Raw genomic sequence first — 18,541 nt, 5'->3', positions numbered from 1 at the left:
GATGCTTGACAGTTCTGGCAGGGCTTGAATGTTATCGCTTCTTATAAAGTAAAATAAAGTTGACAATGGGGCTTTGCTTCCAGATGAGCTCAAAGCCTTCTACGCTCGCTTTGACCGTCAAAGCATAGAGGAACCATCATAAATTCCCACAGCTCCCAATGATCCTGTGATTTCAGTCTCTGAGGCCAGTGTCCGGGCATCCTTTAGCAGGGTGAACCCAAGGAAATCATCCAGTCCAGATGGGGTACCTGCCAATTACTAAAGATCTGTGCTGATCGACTGGCTGGTGTGTCCACTGTGATCTTTAAATTCTCACTTCCACAGTCTGAGGTACCCACCTGCTTTAAGCAGACTTCAATTACACTGGTGCTTAAGAAGAATGTGGTAACCTGCCTCAATGACTATCATCTGGTAACACTTACACCCACAGAGATGAAGCATATCAACTCCTGCCTGAGAAACAATTTGAATCCCTCCAATTTGCCTACCAGCACAACAGGCCCACAGCAGATGCCATCTCATTGGCTCTTCACTCAATCCTGCAACATCCGGACAGCAAAGATGCATACATCAGGATGCTCTTTATTGACTACAGTTCATCAATACTATTATCCCCTCAAAACTAACTAATACACTTTAAGGACTTGGCTTCAATACCTCCTTGTGCAATTGGATCCTCGACTTACTCACTTGTAGACCCCAGTTAGTTCAGATTGGGCGCAACATCTTCTCCACAATCTCCATCAGCACAATTGTGCCACAAGGCTGTGTGTTTAGCCCCCAGCTCTGCTCACTTTACACTTATGACTGCGAGGCTAAGCACAGCTCCAATGCCATAGTTAGGTTTGCTGATGACACCACTGTCATTGACCAAATCAAAGGTGGTGATAAATCAGCATAAAGAGAGAGATTAAAAATCTGGCTGAGTGGTGCCATAGCAACAACCTCTTATTCAATGTCAGCAAAACTAGGGAGCTGATTATTGATTTCAGGAGGAGGAAATCAGAGGTCCATTAGATCCATTGAGGGATCAGAGATGGAAAGGAATAGCGACTTCAAATTCCTTAGTGTTATTGTTTTGGAGGACCTGTCCTAGGTAAGTGCACGTAAGTGCAAATATGAAGAAAGCATGGCAGTACCTCTACATCCTTAGGAGTTTGTGAAGATTTAACATGACATCTAAAACTTAGACAAACTTCGTAGATTATATTGACTGGCTGCATCATAGTCTGGTATGGGAACATCAATGCCCTTGAATGGAAAAGCCCACTAAAAGTAGTAATATATCCCAGTCCATTCCTGGTAAAGCCCTCGCTACCACTGAGTGCATCTACACGAGCGTTGTCATAGGAAAGCAGCACCCATCATCAGAGACCCTATCACCCAGGTCATACTCTCTTCTCACTGCTGCCATCAGGAAGAAGGTTGGGGAGCCTCAGGACTCACACCACAAGGTTCAAGAACAGTTCAACCATCATGTTCGTGACCCAAAGGGGATAACTTCACTAAATTTCACTTGCCCCATCTCTAAACTGTTCCCAAAACCTATGGATTTACTTTCAAGGACTCTTCATCTCTTGTTCTTGATATTTACTGCTTAATTATCTATTTATTGATTTTATTCATTCATTCATTCATTTATTTATTTATTGTTAATATTTATTTTTGTCTATTTTATATTTGCACAGTTTGTTGTCTTTTGCACACTGGTTGTACACTATTAGTGCAGTCTTTCATTGATACCATTATGGTTATTGGAATTATTGAGTAGGCCTGCATAAAAAGGATTCTCAGAGTTGTATATAGTGATATATATGTATTTTGATAATAAATTTACTTTGAACTAGAATAAGGCAAACAATAACAATGCAGAATAAACTGTAATTGCATTTGATAAGGTTCCACACGGTAGGCTTATTCAGAAAGTCAGAAGGCATGGGATCCAGGGAAGTTTGGTCAGGTGGATTCAGAATTGGCTTGCCTGCAGAAAGCAGAGGGTCATGGTGGAAGGAGTACATTTGGATTGGAGGGTTGTGACTAGTGTCCCACAAGGATCGGTTCTGGGACCTCTACTTTTCGTGATTTTTATTAACAACCTGGATGTGGAGGTAGAGAGGTGGGTTGGCAAGTTTGCAGATGGCACAAAGGTTGGTGGTGTTGTGGATAGTGTAGAGGATTGTCGAAGATTGCAGAGAGACATTGATAGGATGCAGAAGTGGGTTGAGAAGTGGCAGATGGAGTTCAAGCCAGAGAAGCGTGAGGTGGTACACTTTGGAAGGACAAACTCCAAGGCTGAGTACAAAGTAAATGGCAGGATACTTGGTAGTGTGGAGGGGCAGAGGGATCTGGGGGTACATGTCCGCAGATCCCTGAAAGTTGCCTCACAGGTAGATAGGGTAGTTAAGAAAGCTTATGGGGTGTTTGCTTTCATAAGTCGAGGAATAGAGTTTAAGAGTCGCGAGGTAATGATGCAGCTCCATAAACTCTGGTTAGGCCACACTTGAAGTACTGTGTCCAGTTCTGGTCACCTCACTATAGGAAGGATGTGGAAACATTGGAAAGGGTACAGAGGAGATTTACCAGGATGCTGCCTGGTTTAGAGAGTATGCATTATGATCAGAGATTAAGGGAGCTAGGGCTTTACTCTTTTGGAGAGAAGAAGGATGAGAGGAGACATGATAGAGGTGTACAAGATATTAAGAGGAATAGATAGAGTGGACAGCCAGTGCCTCTTCCCCAGGGCACCACTGCTCAATACAAGAGGACATGGCTTTAAGGTAAGGGGTGGGAAATTCAAGGGGGATATTAGAGGAAGGTTTTTCACTCAGAAAGTGGTTGGTGCGTGGAATGCACTGCCTGAGTCAGTGGTGGAGTCAGATACACTAGTGAAATTTAAGAGACTACTAGACAGGTATATGGAGGAATTTAAGGTGGGGGGTTATATGGGAGGCAGGGTTTAAGGGTCGGCACAACATTGTGGGCTGAAGGGCCTGTACTGTGCTGTACTATTCTATGTTCTATGTAAAAGCTACTGAAAAAGTGCAATAAACTGCAAGATCATAACAAGGTAGATTATGAGGTCCAGAGTCAGTCTTATTGTGCAAGATGTCCATTCAAAGGTTTGATGACAATGGACTAGAAGCTGTCCTAGAGCCTTCAGGTTTCTGTATCTTCTGCCTGACAGGAGAGGAGAGAATGCAGGACTTCCAGGGTAGGTGAGGACTTTGATTTTACTGGATGCTTTACTCAGACAACAAGAAGTATAGATGGAGTCCATGAAGAGGACTAGTTCTTGTTAAGTATCGAGCTGCGACTACAATTCCTTCTTATGGCTGAGTACAGAGCAGTTGCCATACCAAGCCCTCAGGCATCTAACTGAATGCTCTGCCAGTGTGAGTTTCTAGCTGCAACTTCCTTTCCCATTTACGCACTGATCTCTCTGTCTTTCGCCTTCTCCACTGCCACGTTGTGGTCAAGGGCAAACTAAGATTAGAACTTTCATACGTCATTTGGGTAGCGTACACAATAGCATGAATACTGAATTTTCCAGATTCAGGTAACCCACATCCCATGTGTTCCTTTCCCCACTCCTACTGGGCAATCTTGGTTCTCTCTCTTCTTGTTGAACTTTTCTGTCCAGATTCCCCCCACCCCCCTCACTTACTCCATTATATAGATTCATTAGCCTACCCTGCCTGGTTCCATCTGCCCATCACTGATATACTTGTCCAGCTAGGTTTCTTCTCCTTTAACTTGTACTTCCTATCCTCTCCTCCATTTTGTTCTACTTCAACGCTGACCCTCACTTATCTCATTCCACGTCAAGTTCCAGCCTCTATCTCTACTTCTTCCCTTCCCTTCCCTCACTTGGGTCAATTTGTAATTTTTTTACCTTATCTATTTTTGTCTGTCGTCCATCAGCCTCTGTCTCTAAACCTTCCCATCTCTCCTCCCTCCCACTTCTCCTCACCTGTTTCCACCAAAGACTTACTTACCCCTGTCTCACCTCTCCCTCTCCCCTCTTTATACTATCTAACTCCCTTCTACATTCCCAGTCCTGATGGAGGGTGGAGAGTCTCTGAATGAAACATCAACCATCCTTTTGTAACACAGACGCTTTGTGACCCAATGCGTTCCTCCAGCTGTTTCTTTTGCTCCATGTTCCAATGTCTGTGTCATCTTGTGTCCCTTTTCTAAATGCTGCAACCTCTTCTCACTATCATGATAATTTGGGCCAATATTTTCATAGCAGTGTGGATATTGTTGAAATGCACAATGCGAAAATGTTTGTGCAATTGAATAAAGCTTAACTGGGCTTGCGTACTCTGATCTCTTGGCTATCCCAGCATGTTCTGCTCTCAAGTGAGACTAATTGGCTTTTAAAATTCTTTTCTTGGAATACAAGCCTGTCAATTGATCAGACATACTCCTGATCAATTTTATCCATTTTGGTGAGCAGGAACACATAGTACTTGTCACTCCTTTGTGTAGTTAATGGCTTAAGAATGAGAATTTTGACACTTTGTGTATGCATTTTAATTTTTCTGCATGGTATGGTTTGTATTGCATGATCTCTTAAATCAGATGTATTTGCTTTGTGTTATATGACAACAGAAGACACTACGTTCGTTGCAATTAGAACGTCAATCTTCTGTGGGTGTATTTTTAGTAATCTGTTGAAGAACCTGAATGAACAAAGATAAAAGCTCCTAAGGGTTTCTTTACACAATGGCTCTTTACCTGATAGTAACAGTTTGTTACTCCCATTACTGTATGGCACATGCCCATGATGCACTTTGGTGATCCTCTTGCACTCTGTGCCCATGGCAACAATTACTTCTGATTGTCTGATAGCAAGCCTTTTTTTTTCTGTTCAGTCCTGACCTGTAGCAATGAACAGAGAAAGTTGATATCAATGATTCAAAAACCCACAAAGAATCACTCAAGTTAATTCATTTTGCTTATGAGCATGGTAAATTATTCTAATCAATCCTTTCTTTCATTTGTGGCAGAACTCTTCCATTGGTTTCTGATCATCTCAAGAACTTGCAGTTGTGTTGTTTGTGCTGACAGCTTTTACACATGTATATCATATCCCTTTTTCCTAGTGTCAAGTATCAATACAAGGCACTGAGATAATAACTGCTTCAGGCCAAAGCCAATTCCTGGCAATATCCCTAAAACTGTGCACACACTTTGACAATTTTGACAAGTTAGACAAATGGCCTGTTATCCCAGAGGGAGGATTATAACTAGACATTCTCAAACTCTGAACATTAGAGCATTTTTTTTGCTAGAAATTTCAGCTGATCCATTTAAACATTCCACTTTTTATTCAACTGATGCTTACTCTTGTAAAAGTGGATTTGCTATCGTAACATGCCCAGGATCAATCTTCCTCCTGTGTATGACAGGACACATCATGTAACATGTTGCTTACAACCAAGTCAACTGCTGAATTTATTTTTTGCCTTGAGCAAACTGCTGTTTGATTTCCTTTGCTTTAAATCAGTGTTTCTCAACTGTTTTAGCCCAATGCCCCCCTAAAGTACCTTCATACTTGCCAACACCCCCCTTAGGCACAAAACACTTTCACGTCTACCATATGCTAACATGAGAAAGATGGCTCTCCTTTAACTTTTTATTTGTCTTTAAGCCTAGCTTACACAGTACCTGTGAACTGTACAGCTACTTCGATGTCAATGTGATCCTTGAACTTGATGGTTTTTAGCAAGAGTTGAAATAGCTGGTTCAAGTTATAATCAGCAAAAGCCTTAAGTCCCCACATATAACAATGCCCAACTGGTTTCAGATTTTTATGAGTGTGTGGTTCACTGCACTGAAGCCTCTTTCAACAAGGAAGGAGGATGCAAATGCAATGAAGAGCAGTTTGACTCTTCTCCAAAGACCAGGAAACTGCATATGACAGCGTGGCCACATACCACAAAAGGCAACATTTTTGAAAAGCATTTTTGCTTCACCATCATTCCGAATTTTGATAATTTCTTCTTGCAAGCTCTCTTCCTGTTCTTCCACCTTGCAAAGAAACGGGTTAATTACCCAGTCTGGAATTTCCTGGTCGTTCAAATCCTTGAACTGATTCTGAAAATCCTTCTTCAATGACTGCAGGTGTAAACAGTACTCTTGCAAATCACCATCTGTGAAAGAGAGTGACATACTTCGCATTCAGGGAAACTGTGAGAAAATTCTTCTCCCAATATTTTGTTTATATATTTCTAATTTTCTAATAAAAGTGGACACTGCACTTTTGCCTGGATTAAATTGAAATTCTCACCCTGCAGTTTCATATTTAGAGTGTTCATTTTGTCTTACAGATCGTCTAGGTTTGCCACATCCCCACATACAAGTTCAATCTTGTTTCCCAAGCTCTTGTGTACTTTGAGCAAAAATTCAACCACAGTCTCAAAAAGACCGAAGAAATTTTTAAGCAGCAGCCTTTTGACAGCCAAGTCACTTCAGTGTGAAGAAGCAAATGTTCAAACACTTCATCGGTATCTTAGCATAACTGGCAAAATATTCTGCTGTTCAATGGCTGAACTTTAATTTTGTTGATAGCAGATATCACAAGAGTCATGCTTGAAAAAAGTCACTGGCTGAAGTTTTTGGCTCCGAGATGTTGACAATGAATTATACAATGGATTGCAAACAGACTTGGAGTTTTTTTTTCATAAATGCCACCAAACCAGCATGGCGACCTATTGGTGCTCCATCTATTGCAGACGGATGTTCTTAATCCAAATATTTTTATCCTCAATACTCATTTTGCTTGATGTAGATTGATTCTCAATTGATATTTGTTTCAACTTTTTACAAAATAGAATCTCTTCATTAACTTTTCCATTTTTGATAAACCATACATGTGCCATTAACAATGCCTCATTGTCTCACACAGTTGACGCATCCAGTTGTATCCCAAATTCTGTTTCTTGTAACTCGGTGCATCGTTTCATCAATAAAACGAGCTACAGAGTTATTACTCAGAGGAATTGATTTTAAAATACTGGTGTCCATTTTGAGTATACTGGTGAACACTTCTGACACAGCAGGCATTATTAATCTTTCATTAATTGTATGAGACTTTCCACACTTTGCTATCATTTTGGAAATGTTATATGAAGCAATGAGACCGCTATCAAGGTCATTTTTAGCTTTCTTGGTAAATGACTCGAGAGTAATGCTTATCAAATGCTTTCATATTCTGGAACTGAGTAAGTAGCCTTTTCAGAGTGTCTTTTACAGGAGTGTTCCTGCAATCTTGATGGTTTCATGGCTTCATTAGACAGTACAGTATTACAAATAAGATACATTAGGGCATTGCTGATCTGACGGGAACAGAATAAAACCATACTCCGGGTATGTAACATTGCATTGTCACACTTTCTATAGTTTCTGTTTCTTGGCAGGATTAGAATTCAAGGTTTCACACCTTTCAGTCTCATAGAAATCACACCATACGTATTTCTCCATCATTAACGGGGCTAAATTAAAATAAAAATTTAACACAAATTCGGAATGCCTATCGGATGTTGACAACTGCAGCGAATTGACACGGTCAGTCAGGTCTCGTGCCTCAAGTTAGGGTGCCGCTTAGCGACCCCCCCCCCCGATGACTTCTATTTCCCCTAACATTCCCTTTTGGGAATCACCGTTATAACCAAAATCTGCCGACCACTGTCTCATCTCTACTCCATCCCGTCCCACCTGGAAAAAGATGCCTCGTATGCCAAGATGTTGTTCATTGACTTCAGTTTGGCGTATAGCATGATCGTCACTCAGAGGCTGATGGGTAAACTGTCCTCATTGGAACACAACACCCCTCTTTGGAACTGGATCTTGGATTTCTTGACAGTCAATCTGCATCAGCAGCAACATCTCAAGCACCAACTGCTATAATGTGGGGGTCGTAAACTGGAGCTCAGCATTCAACACCATCATCCCCTCAAAGTTAATCAATAAGCTTCAAGACCTCCTTGTGTAATTGGATTGTCCTGTGCTCACTTGTAGGCCCCAGTCAGTTTAGATTGGCAACAACATCGCCTCCACAATCTTCATCAGCACAGACGCACCACATGACTGTGTACTTAGCCCCCTGATCTACTTGCTTTACATTTACGACTGTTTGGCTAAGCACAGCTTCAATGCTGTATTTAAGTTTGTTGACAACAGCACTGTTGCTGGCCGAATCAAAGTTGGTGATGAAGCAGCATGCAGGAGGGACATTGAAAATCTGTCTGAGTGGTGCCACAGCAACAACCTCTCACTCAATGTCAGCAAGACCAAGGAGGTCCACAAGCCAGTCCTCATCGGGGGAACAAAAGTCACAGGGGATCAGCACCTTCATTCCTCTGTGTATCATTTCCGATGACCTGTTATGGGCCCAGCACTTGAATGCAATTATGAAGAAAGCATAGCAATGTCTCTACTTCCTTAGAAGCTTACGAAGATTTGGCATGACATCTAAAACTTTGACCAATTTCTATAGATGTGTGGTGGAGAGTATGTTGACTAGTTGCATCACATCACAGGCTGGAATGGAAACACTAATGCCCTTGAATGGAAGATTCTACAAAAAGTGGGCCAGTCCAACATGGGTAAAGCTCTCCCCACCATTGAGGACTGTCTTGGGAGTGCTGTCTTTGGAAAGCACCATCCGTCATCAGGGACCCCACCACCCAGTCCATGCTTTCTTCTCACTGCTGCCACAAGAAATAGGGTACAGGAGCCTCAAGACTCCCACCACCAGGTTCAGGAACAGTAACTTCCCCCCAACCATCAGGCTCTTGAACGAGAGGGGATAACTTCACTCAACTTCACATGCCCCATCACTGAAATGTTCCCACAACACCATGAACTCACTTTTGCTCTTGATATTTATTGCTTATTTATTAATATTATTTATTTCTTTTGTAATTGTAAGGTTTGTTGTCTTCTATGCATCGGTTGTTTGTCCTGTTAAGTACAGTCTTTCATTGTTTCTATTATGGTTCTTGGATTTATTGAGTATGTTCACAAGAAAATGAATCTAAATTGCATAGGGTGACGTATATGTACTTTGATAATAAATTTATTTTGAACTTTGAAGTTGCACAGTATTCTTTTGCAACACGGCCATGTGTTCCTTGTGAAGCCACCATCGGACATAATGCACCACTTTGAGAAAAGACACTGATTATTTATGCATTTTGCATAACTTGTTTATATTCAGTCCTCCATGACATTATATTGCTTTGGTTCTGCTGTTGGATGTCATTGCAAAATGTAACATTGGGTATCTCCTTGGAGAATAGGCATAATTCTATTGGGCCATCTTCTGTATTAGCTCTTCCTGTAAAACTCTATGTTTCTGCCGTAAATTGTGTCAGACATGTTTATATATTACAATCTGTCAATCACCAGTAGCAGTGAACAATGTTTGACTGATAATCAAATTGAAACCACCATGGCTGCACTCTTGTCGGATAAAAACACTCTCTTTTCATTTTGCAAAATATTATGTTACAATGACATCGCCACTGGCTTGCATTACCACCAGAAGGATGATCACATTGTGTCCTGCAATCTGTAAGTGTAATCAGCCAATGGCTTGGCAATGGTTCAGTGCATTTGGCAGCATCATTATGAATATGCAAGGAAATTGTGTTCTTGGGTCAGGGTTGTGAACTTGTATGCAACAGCTGAAATAGTAATTATCTATAAGAGAAGAAAATGGAAAGCAATTTGGTTTTGTTGAATTCCACACACAGCAACACTTAAGTCAAGCTGTGGGTATTTAGTTAATCCATAATTTTCTGTTTGCTCAAATGTGAGTCATCACTGGTATGATAACAGAATTTCTATTTGTAGCAAATGCTAACATCGTAACTATGGAAAAATCCATCAATCCTGACATCACATACAAGAAATCATCTCAGGTACAACTGCACGCCAAAGGCCAGATATTTAATTGCATTTTAGGAGTATGTTTTATCCATATTAAATAGAATGTATTATTTTACAAGTAAACCTGTGATTGTATCTAGCTTTGCAAGGGAAAAAAAACATTCTTCAGCCCTAGACTTGCAACACCTTTCACAGCGGCAGCTGTGTTCTGCAGCAGACACCATAAACAATGAAGAACTAATTGAAGGACAACATGCTCTAAACCATGACTCATCTCTTGATACCATAAAGCCCTTCCACCATGTACAAAACACGTCCGGAGCATAATGGGATACTCTCTATTTGTCTGGATGAGACCGACTCCAGCAACTCTAAACACAATCCAGGAGAAAGCTTATCTGCTTGGCTGGTCCCCAATATAAATCCTCATTCCCTCCACGGCAGATGCGTTGTATGTGATCTACAAAGTGCTCTGAAATTACTCACATATACCACTCTCACAGCAAACATGGATCCCCTGCCATCACTATAGAATAAGGCCTGGCAGGGAAACATCAATGTCCAAGAACAGAAAAACCTACAAAAGTGGTGGATTCAGCCCAGTCCATCACAGACAAAGCCCTCCCCACCATTGAGCACATCTACAAGGAGACCTGCCACAAAAAAAAAGCATCTGTAATCAAGGACCCTCACCACCAGCCCGTGCTCTGTTCTCACTTTGACGCCACTGAGAAGGTGCAATGAATCCCAAAACAGTACATGGTGACATACATGTACTTTGATAATAAACATACTTTCAACTTTGAATAAGAAAAGGGAGGAAGGACACATAGGAAAACCTTCACCTGCAGGTTCTCCACCCAAGCTACATACTGCTGATATCTGGCCATTCATTTAATGCTCCAACTCCTGGAGCTCCCTATGCAATACCATTGTGGAAGCGTATTTACAAAAGCTTCTGCAGTGGTTCAAGAATCTGGCTCCCCACCATCTTCTCAAGAGCAATAAGAGACACCAACGTCCTCCAGCCTAATTAAAACATAATGAATGGCTTACAGGTAAACTGCATCATTTTGGTACAGGTTTATTTTAATAATGAAGTGGAAGTCTTCCTCAGGCTGTTTTAACACAAAATTTATGTCACACTAAATTGATTCTCACTTGTCAAAAATTCATGTCATAATTCCTTGCTTTAATTTTAGTAATTTCATGTTCATTTTTGTAATTTTGGTTCTCTCCACTTTTTATATTGTGACAACTGATCAGCTTCAAGCTTTATTAATTGAATGAGGTGGGAAAATAGAGTGATTTTTGAAAAGTGTATAAAAGTTTAAAGTGCTTGAACCAGTGATGAATGATTCTCAAAGTATCAGGAGAAAGTAAATGAAAATGGGGAGTAGCCATTTATCAATGTCCAGCTCAGAACTAGGCATACAGAGAAAATTGAGGAAGTTCTATACGTTATAAAGAGGAAACGGACAACTTGGAAGAGAAAAGGGCTTATTAGGGGTCTAAAAGATGATCTTTGTGTGCAGTCAGAGGATGCATGTATGGTTTCTAATTAATATTTTGCTATTATTTTCATAAAATACTGGTGCTGTATTTAAGGAAGAAAATATTAAATATTGCATAGTATAAAGAAAGTGCACGAGGATGCATTAAGGAGTGTCATCATTCATAATGTGGATAAATTGCCAGACCCTAATGAAATGTAATTCAGAAGTTAAAACAAATAAGAGAGAGAAAAATGTGCAGATGTTCTGGCCTTTATTTTATAACCCTCCCTAGCTACAGAACTTCTTCCTCATTCAAGGGATGTGGGTTACACAGGGTGAGCCAGCTTTTGGTTGTCCTAGTTGGAAGATAGTGGGGGCTGTCAATATTGTCCTCTTGTGTAGAAAGGAGAAAAGGATAAACCGAATAATTATAATCTGATGACTTTAGCATTGGTGGTTACATGACAGGAATTGATTCTGTGAAACAGCGAGTAGCACTATTGCAGAGCAGGTCGTACTCCTCCTCATGGCCTCAGTTCTCAGCTTGGTGTTATACCTCGTAGTCTTCAGGTTCACCCTGTGATGGCATGGATGCTTGTGTTTCTCAGCATATACAAAAGATGTTGGTAGCTTAATTGGTTCCTATAAATTACCTTTAGTATGTGTGGGTATAATGAAAATCATGTCATGTGATAGTAAATAGATTAAAGAAAATAGTGGGGAAACGGGTGGAGAGTCCTAACACCTGGCATAAAATTGATGAGCTAAATGTCTTCCTTCTATCTTGCAAGGAAATATGATGTGATAGTTAGAAAGACACAGATTAGTCAAGCAAAGTCAACATGGAATTATTAAGGAAAGGTCATGTTTGAGTAACGATTCAATTTTATGAGGATGTATTAAAATGATTTGATGATAGATTATTTGGATTGCAGCAAAGCTTTTGACAATAATAGTAAAAGTGGAGGAGGTCCAAAGCAGTAATTGTTATATGGTGAGAGTAAGCGTTCGGCACGGACTGGAAGGGCCGAGATGGCCTGTTTCCGTGCTGTAATTGTTATATGGTTATATGGTTAAGTGTGGCAAATGGGATCCAAAACCGATTCAGTGAAAGGAAATAAAGGGTTATGTTTGAAGGATACGTTTGTGGCTGAAATGTTGTTACCAACAGGGTTCCACAAGATTCAGTACTCAGTCCCCCTGTCTTTAGGTCTGATTGACAGGAGATTTACAGATAGTTAAGATATGACACAAAAATTGTCTGTGTGGATGTCAGTATGCAGGAAAACTTTGGACTAGTGGCCAATATGTATAGGCTGTCTGATTCATTGAACAGAAACACGGAAAGTGAATTTTAATTCTGAGAAATGTAAGGTAAATCATAAACATGAGAAAGTCTGCAGATACTGGAAATCCAAAGCAACACACCCAAAATGCTGGAGGAACTCAGATGGCCAGGCAGCAACTATGGAAAAGAGTAAGCAGTCAAGGTTTCAGCCTAGACCCTTCTTCAGCAATGGAAAAAGGGATGAAAAGATGAACTCCTTTCAGAACAGCGCTTTGTGTGTGTTGCTTTGGATTTCCAACATCTGCAGATTTTCTCATCTTTGTGCTAAAACTAGGGCTGTTTCTTTTGAACAGAGAGAAGTGGGGGGGGGGGAAGAGTTGTGATCTGCCATGATAAATCAAAAGGTGTGTCCCCCTAAAATGGGGATCAGAATCTCAAGGCATGTGTTTAACATAACTGGCAGAAGAACTAGGGCTCAGATGGAGGGAAGTAAATCACCCAGAGAGTGGCAAGGATTTTGGATTTACTATCTGCAAAGGTGACAGAGGCTGACACTCCCACCAGACTTGTATCTGGGGGCTGTGACTTGTGGTATGACTGACCAAGTTCATTCAACAAAGATGTGATAGGCCCAATGATCTCCTATATTTTCTGTGACTCTATAATTCTAAGCAGACTGGGCAGTCAGAACTTTTATTCATTAACTCACAAATTGAAAGAGTAACAACATTAAACATACAGTAATTGTTATCCATGTCCAATCAGACAAGACCGCTATGTGAGGTTACTGACCAATTAAAATACGGACCCCCTGATGCATGAGTGATACCTTGTGGCACATGGTTCAGAATCAAGAAATATTTCCATTATGGAAATTTAGTGACAAACTTTCAATACCATCAACATGCATCCAATAACTAAATCAAATAAAATCAACGGTGTAAATACTCAACCCATCAGTCAGCCAACAAGGTGAGAGAGACAACAGAGTTACTGAGATTCCTGGGCACTCCTGGTTTCAGGTGTTCAGGAAATTGCCTTTATATGAATGGTTGAGATATTTTTATTTAATAAACGCAGAAAGATTCTGGGACAGGTAGCATTTATGGAGAGGAATAGGCAGTCAACGATTAGGGCAGCGACCTCTCATCAGGACTGGAAGGGAAGGGAGAAGAAGCTAGAATAGAAAGTGTTTGGGGGTGGGGAGGGGGAGTAATACAAACCAGTAATATAATTTTATTGTCATTTGCCGGTGTTTCCTACAGTAATACGTCTGGAATTTAAAGTCCTAAGCACCCTGGAGCGTGACGATAACTGTATCAGACGGGCTCTATAATAAGGTTTCCTCGGCTTTTCTTCTTCTCATTTGACACTTCTGCTGTCGTGTTGTTTAGGAAAAGACCACAGAATAAACTACCCTAAATCTCACCCTAACAACTGACCACTGAACAAGAGAAAGTAGCAAGATTGGAGGTCAGAAGACGAGGAGGGCTGCAAGGGTATTCCACGAGGGCTATCAGATAGACGGGGGACACTGGGGAGTAGAGCGCTACCCTGGGGCGACACTTTGGCGAGGGGACCGGGTGTTCGAGAAGGCTGGAGGTCTGGCCCGGGTATATAATGATCACACCCACGTTGCAGGTTAAGACGGCTTGCATTCAGAGCCTGAAGAGATGATAATTGCCACTTGAGCGTATTAATGGTCCGAATTAATTGAGGGGGAAAGAGCCCGCTCCCGCTTTCATTAGTAGGTCTCATCAAAGCTGGTGCGTCACCTCACCGGCGACTGCAGTGTTCGTGCACAGCTCTGTCGGCACGCCGCAGCGAATGCACAATCGGTCCCCAGAGCATGCTTGCACCCTCCCCAGTGAGCTGGTGTACTTGATACCACCGTTTAAGCTGCATGCTCCATAGGTCGAGCTGGGAGCAAAACTCAGACAGGTTTAGGGGCCCGACGCACGGTGTTCTCGATGCGCACCCTATACTGGGAGCGAGCTTCCTGCAAATAATCGCCTCGATGCATCTTACAAGTAACTTATTCAACCGCGCACATTGTTCCGTCCGAAGGATCTGTTTGCAGCATTTGTTGCGTTGCGGGGAAATGATCAGAAAGCATCAGGTTTTGTTCTTTATTTAAGATAAACTGTTAGCAGATTATAACAAGGTGGAGGGGGTTGGTTGGGCGTCAGTCGGCTTTCCCCATCCACCTTAGAGTAACTGGGCGGAAAGAGCTCTGCTCACCTCCCCCCCACCCCCACCGACCCGGCTGTACCTGAGATACGGAGAGCATCAACAAGCTCCTAGCAACTCGCTTGGAAACAGTCAAGCTCGGCTCGCCAATCGGCAGGGAGGCTGCGGCTGTGATGTGAGTTTCACGCCTGTCTTCATTAACAGATTACAGATTGTCGCTGACAAGCCAGGACGGAGGGCGGCCACCGGGACACTTCCCCCCGGGGCAGGACACAGGAGGGGGGAGACCCGGCTTCAGCGCGCCACCAAGAAGCACTGGTCGCAGGATCAATTCCACCCGCTCCTCTCTTCGTTAGCAGTGTTATTGACAAGGTAATTCTCAACATGGACAGGAGTTACCTGCAGGAAACTGGCGAGACAGTATGGGTAAAACTAAAGTTGATATAACAACCTCCAATTTGCATTATTGGGACTAGCCGACAGTAGTCAATTATCTCCGTTTTTATTTTGCAATTAGAATTATTCGTTTAAAATCTCCAGGTGAGGATAGGCGGGAAGGGGAAGATTTTAGAAGTCTTTGCATGATTCAATTGCGACTGTGAAATCGGACTTTAGTCCCCTCCCTGCCAGTATTTCTTTGCGGGTTGTAACAGTTTCCAGTCCTTGACAAGTGGCGGGTTGTAACTCATATTTACATATATATGTAAATATGTATTTAGTTGTAACAAAGTCTTTGACTTGTGTTTAAGTCGCTGCGTGTTGCCGTGTCTCAGCGAGCTCTCCAGTAGCGGTCAGTGAGCCGCGTTCAGACCAAAGTGCAGGAACCTAACGTGAAAAGGTGGCTTCCTTATTTTTTGTAAAAGAAAGCCTTCTTCTGCTAGTCATTGGAGTCCTGCTTTTGGAAAAGGAGAGGAGCGAACAATTTTTTCATATTTCAAAGATTTTCCTGACAATTTAAATTCAAGGAAATCGACCCGAGTCTCTTACAGAACTCTCCCACTTCAATTCTTTACATATTTACTTCTTAACCCAGGCTGTCTACCATTGCACGTTCTATCCCATTATTTCTAGTATTTGCCAACATACAAGGGGTAAATATGTGCTATAGAGCAGCTGATCGTCAGAAACCTGATATGATCCTCACGTTTATCATCGTTTAGTAATTTCTCGTTCTTAGCTGTTATTTATGATCGTTTTTACCTTCAAAGTCTAGACCTATGGTGTTTAAAATTTTGTTCCAGATTTTGACTCTAGCGCGTAATGTTCGGGTAAAAGAAAAGAGGTCAGACCATCTTTCCTCTGGAAGTGAATCAGTTACCCTGAATGGGGGAAAAAAACAACAAGTTACCAGATTGCAAGAAACAGAACTCGGCACAGTCATGTATGCAGTGAGTCTGTGGTCTGGAAGCAGTCCGAGGCTTACCTGGCAGCCTGGAGCGTGGAGATCAAGTAATGCTATCCCTTTACTCTGCTGGAACTGACAGCCTGTGAAACTGCAACATTAGTTACCGCTTGTACAATGTAACTTGGAACTCGCAACGGCCAAGTAATGCGACTCATCGCCCTGACCTGTAAACTATCAGATTCTGACCCGAGAGACACGTAGTGATACAAATGACCAAAATATTCGAAGCTCGCCCTTCTCCCGAGGTGTTGGCTGCTGAGATCCAGTTTTCACTTTGTCAACTGTGCCGTCCGCCCTCGTCCCCTGGCAATCGATGACTATTTGTTGAAATAATTTTCAGACCAGTTTACAGTGTAGTGAGGGGTTGTTCAAATAGATACTTACAGTAACAGAGGATAGACCTGGTGGTGGATTTTAAAATGATCTTCATACTGTACTTTTCAGTTCCTAAAAGGAACGGTGAAAATAGTTACAAACGCAAACATCAAGGAGGAAACGAGAAGTTAAACCTAGCTGGTCGTGGACTTGGTGCAAATGCTAAGTATCATAAATATGAAGTCCGTATCGACTTCAGGCCATGAGCTTAAACACAAGTAAAATCGGGAGGCCGTTGTGAACAGATTTGACGTTAAACTAGAGAGCGCACCAGCGTGCGCCACAATCCCGGTTGACTGTGTGTAGCATCTCCGGATTCAGTTTAGAGTAACAATACAATTTCTGTTGCTAACACTCGCTTTAATAACCCTAGTTGCTTCCTGTCAAGGCATTGGGATATTGTTTGGAACATGGTTTCTATTAACCTTGCAATCTAAAATTGTAGATCTTTGTAGGGAGGCAAGTGGAATTGAGAAGCAGAGAAGTGCAGCAGGATTCTTGTGGCGGTAAACTTGGAATGGAAAGGATGGCTAGGCATCGAATCGGGTTTGAAATCTAAGTTGCATTTGATTGAAGACTGACTACGATCACTACCAGAGGATGGAGAGGAATCTGATGCTGTGGGTGTCCCATTGTTGGTGGTAGTGGCGGGGGGCGGGGCTGCGCCTCTTATCCGTTAGCAGGTTGTTTACTTCAGTTCTACTGTGATGGAGAAGCTTATCTAAGGATCAAAGGGTGATGTGGCTGTCAGCTTGCTTATCTTCAGGTGATCTACGTTCCAGGGAAGAGAAGGCAGGACGTAGTTTTCCTGCCCGACAGATATTAAACAATACACAATAGGAAGGAATGAGAGAGTTTATTTATTATCTAATGAGATACGGAGCTGAATAGGCCCTTCCGGGCCTTCGAGTGGCTCCGCCCAGCAACCCCCTGATCGAATCAGCGGGCAATTTACACTGACCAGTTAACCTGCCGACCGGTGTGCCTTTGGACTGTGAGAGGAAACTGGATCACCTGGAAGAAACCCACGCCGTCACTGGGCAGAGATTACAAACTCCTTACCGGCAATTTGATCACTGTGCCATGGGTCTGTTGACTCATTTAAACAGAATAATGGTCACCACTAATGTTAATATTACAACCAAAAACAAAATCATATTTTCCCATTGTACCATAATTAAATGAACATCAAATAATTGTGTATTTTCACCTGGAAGGAAAGTAGAGCTATTTGCTTGGAGAAAAATTGGACTGGCTGTTAAATGGAGCAAGGAAAAGTCAAAGACGGGCCAACGTAATCTCCTTTGAATGTAAATATATGTGAGCAGAGCATAGAGACAGATGGGCAAACAAATATGTAATCAAGTTTGTATTGCGTTGTCATTTCAAACAAATTGACATGCAATTCCTTTTGAGCTATGATGAAAAATATACCTTACACATCTTTATTTGCTTTTAATATCCAATTAATTCAAAGGTGTTTAATTACCTAGCTGTAATACCTTTGCCCATTTATGGAAGCAGAGGGTTTAAGATTATTTTGTCATTTCAGCTAAAGTGTAAATTTGAAATCACTGATGAAGCCAGTGTAATTTTCATTTGTAGTGTCGTAAACTAACAATTTTTCTTTTAGCAGAGATTTAATGTGAGTGCTATTCATTGGAAGAGTCCTGATAAAGGGTCTGAAATGTCAACTGGCCTGAAATGTCAACTGTTCGCTCTTTTCCAGAGTTCTTCCAGCATTCACTTTCTCGTGGAAGTGACAACTTTATGGTTTAGGGCAATGCAACATGCTTCATGAAGAACTACACAGGGGTGTCAAACTCATTTTAGGTCACGGGCTGGATCAGTCGGACGTGTGCGAACGCAGCTTTTGTTGCCTCCGTT

General features: G+C 41.8%; 1 long non-coding RNA gene across 1 annotated transcript in view; it reads left to right on the top strand.

Annotated features, from left to right (window-relative positions):
- The first annotated feature begins 14,517 nt into the window (after nt 1-14,517).
- Nucleotides 14,518-18,541, top strand: part of LOC140724844 (uncharacterized) — a 31,295-nt gene continuing 27,271 nt past the window's right edge. The window contains exons 1-2 of the long non-coding RNA XR_012098196.1: nt 14,518-14,803; nt 15,079-15,246. This is a non-coding gene — a long non-coding RNA (uncharacterized lncRNA). The remainder of the gene's footprint in view (nt 14,804-15,078; nt 15,247-18,541) is intronic.

The sequence above is a fragment of the Hemitrygon akajei genome, chromosome 3 (assembly GCF_048418815.1).
Source record: "Hemitrygon akajei chromosome 3, sHemAka1.3, whole genome shotgun sequence".
Taxonomy (NCBI): domain Eukaryota; kingdom Metazoa; phylum Chordata; class Chondrichthyes; order Myliobatiformes; family Dasyatidae; genus Hemitrygon; species Hemitrygon akajei.
The sequence above is the reverse complement of the archived record's forward strand: the minus strand, read 5'-3'. Positions and strand labels throughout refer to the sequence as shown.